Source organism: Octopus bimaculoides, chromosome 16 (assembly GCF_001194135.2).
Source record: "Octopus bimaculoides isolate UCB-OBI-ISO-001 chromosome 16, ASM119413v2, whole genome shotgun sequence".
Taxonomy (NCBI): domain Eukaryota; kingdom Metazoa; phylum Mollusca; class Cephalopoda; order Octopoda; family Octopodidae; genus Octopus; species Octopus bimaculoides.
The window spans coordinates 57459403-57462555 of record NC_068996.1 but is presented as its reverse complement, the minus strand read 5'-3'; the positions used below and the strand labels follow the sequence as shown (position 1 = coordinate 57462555).

General features: G+C 42.2%; 1 long non-coding RNA gene across 3 annotated transcripts in view; it reads right to left on the bottom strand.

Moving 5' to 3' along the window:
• The window catches only part of LOC128249640 (uncharacterized), a 22681-nt gene that overhangs the window by 4332 nt on the left and 15196 nt on the right, over window positions 1-3153 (bottom strand). The window contains exon 1 of one of the 3 annotated variants that reach the window (XR_008265762.1): window positions 3018-3126. The exons of the other annotated variants lie outside the window; for them this stretch is intronic. This is a non-coding gene — a long non-coding RNA (uncharacterized LOC128249640). Of the gene's footprint in view, window positions 1-3017; window positions 3127-3153 lie in introns of those variants that run through there. 3 annotated transcript variants of the gene reach the window in all.

Below are 3153 nucleotides of genomic sequence, written 5' to 3'. Positions count from 1 at the left end.
ATGTGGGACGTGTAGGGTGGGGTGTGGATGGAGGGGTAACGATGAAGAGAGAGGTGGGTAGGAGTGAAGAGAGAAAGTAGGCGTGAGTTGAGGAGAGGAGGGGAGTCAGATGAAGAGGGGAAGGGAGTTCAGCCCATGTGGCACAAAGCAAAGAGAGAAGATTAATTCTTGTTCACGGCAAAGGTGGGAGTCCGGATGGCCCCTGTGCAAAGACAGTCCGAACACAGACAGGTGTTGTAATGAATGACTAGTAGAGCAAAAATGGTGCGAGACTGGAGTGTTGTTGCCGAGTTTAATGATGTGGGGGTATTCTGCAAACCGGTCAGCAAAGTGGCGTCCCGTTTGACCGATATACAGAGAAGGACAAAGAGCAGGAGATGCAGTAAGTGACGTTTCTAGACGTGCATGTAAAGAAGTCAGTGATATAATAGGGACGATGATGGTGGTGTTGGAGAGGTAGGGGCAAGTGCGGGAGCAGGGGAACGATCCAGGTTGGGAGGTGGGGTTAGAGAAGAAACTGTGGACAAGGAGGTCACGTAGGTTGTGGGCTCATTTGAAGGAAGGAAGGGGTAGGTTGGGGAAGATGTGCGAAGTGGAGGGGTTGGACTGGAGCCGGAAGGCTCGGAGAATAGTGCATTAGAGGGGAGACGGGTAATGTCAGAGCAGGTGCGGGGAGAGAGAGCAGGTGCGGGGAGAGAGAGCAGAGGCACAGTCCACGAAAGTGCTCTGGCAAGGGCGGTGTGGATGGTGGCAAGGAGATATCCACGGAGGATGAAGTGGTAAGCCATGAGTTAAGAATGAGTCTCAAAGTCATGGTCGTCAATGCTGTGCCTGCATAGACGGCGGAATTGGGAATAGGGGATGGAGAGCTTGGTGTGAGTAAGGTGGGAGGAGGAGAAGTTGAGGTATGAGTGTGAGTCGGTGTGTTTGTAGTGGATGGAAGTGGTGAGAGTGGAGTTGTGTGTGTTGACTGAAATGTCGAGAAAGGCGACGGAAGTGTTGGAAATGGTGCAGGAGAATTCGAGGGCAGGGTGGAAAGATTGGACAAAAGAGAGGAAGGAATCTAGATGTTCGCGGGAGAGCGAGGTCTCACCAATACAGTCGTCAATATAATGGCCAGATAGTTTGGGAGTGGGACAAGTGAAACTTGAGAATATATATATATTAATTTATGTATATATTAATATTATCTTTCGTTTTGGGATTTGGTTTGCAAGATTTTTTATGTGATTTCGTGTGTTGAAGCATATTCTGTTGTGTCTGGGGAGAGTCATTTTTTTTATTGTGCCTTAAAATTTAACACACTCACCGGTAAAATTAGGACAGTCAAGACTATTGATAAGTTTGCAAGACGCAACGAAAATTTTAGGAAAATAAAAATAAGAAATAAGTGGAAATGTTACCGGTGAGTGTGTTAAATTTTAAGGCACAATAAGAAAATGACTCTCATCAGACACAACAGAATATTATCTCCGTTGAAAAAACTTCGATAATGTAAATATGTTAATAGTTACCAGGGTAGTAAAAATCACACAGAAACTGGGATATCATACCTGGTTAAGGTGTAGAAATACCATGTTAAAGTGATGTATTTTGAGTAGATATGAAGAATAATAATAAATGGAGCGAAATGCATATAATCAATAAGTTCCTTTAATTCCTACATATGTTTCAAAATATATGTGCACTCTACTCCAAAGAAGTAAGAGGTGCTGGAATTGCACATATATTCATCGTCAGTACGCAACTGGTACTTAATTTATTGACCCCGAAAGGATGAAAGGCAAAGTCGACCTCAGCGGAATTTGAGGTCAGAACACAAAGACAGATGAAACACTACTAAGCATTTCGCCCGGCGTGTTAACGTTTATGTCAACTCACTGCCTTAATAGAAGTATTTATTAACACAACAATCATTTCGGTTTCCTTCTGCACTGCTTCCACTAGGGTGTGGGACGATGTAATGACACCAGATGCAACACACAGTGCAAAAGAGCCTCAACAGGTGACATAAGATGCTTCAAAAGTTAGCAGATTTACATTTCAATTTCGCTTCAAGTTATTTAGTGATGGTGAGATTCCAGTAGTTCAGACACATTTGGTAAAGTGAAGATGTGGTCAAGAAGAAAATGAAACAATAAAAGCACAAAGCATCTAATATAAATAGGGGTGAGTGTGTTTATAGTTGTAGTCAAGAAGTCGTTGCTAAAAATAAAAAATAGAAAGCATCTAGTGTAAATGGAGGAGGGTGTGCCTGGGGGGTGGGGTTCTTGCATTAGATTGAACAGCATTAACATTTCATGGCTGCCTACAGCAGTCAAGCGCAATGACATGGTCAGGAAGTTTAGTGAAGATGTTGAGTCTTTAGAGTTTGTGTGTGCCTACACTAATTCACATGCACAGACAGACACTCACACACACACATACATGTACGCACACGCCTAAATACATTCATGTATACATGCGCACACCCGCTCACATGTACACATGCATACGTGACTCTGTCAATAGGCACACACATTCACTCACTCAGTACACACGGACATCCGTTCCCTCATACACACTCGCATCACCCAGCTCAAGTAGAAATACGCATTCCTCTACATTTATACGCACACTGACCGCTCCCACCCACACACAAATACATCTACACATATGTACCCCCACACATGCACATACAGAATGCACAAACCTTTATATATGTACGTACATACACTCACGTATACTTGTACATATATATGCATATACACATACATACAAATACATCCGCCCTGCATGTACATGCACCTACACACACGCACATAAACGCTTATATATATATTTTCTACATGATGTATATATATATAATCATGTAGAGAATGTAGAAACAAACACAGGAAGAAGCAAGTCGATTGCGCTAGTTAGCCATTAATTTAATCAATTATATGGAGATTATACATAATTGATTAAACTAATGGCTAACTAGCGCAATCTCTGCATGATTATACTTATAAACTGCGGTTTATACGATAAATTACCTGCCTCTGGATACCTTCTAACAAAGACGGTACCCACACAAGTAATCTCCTTCGGATTTAACTATCCCTTAGTTGCTTAAATACTTCTAGCCTATCGCTTCAATGTTTAGACAACCCTAACTTATACCTATATATA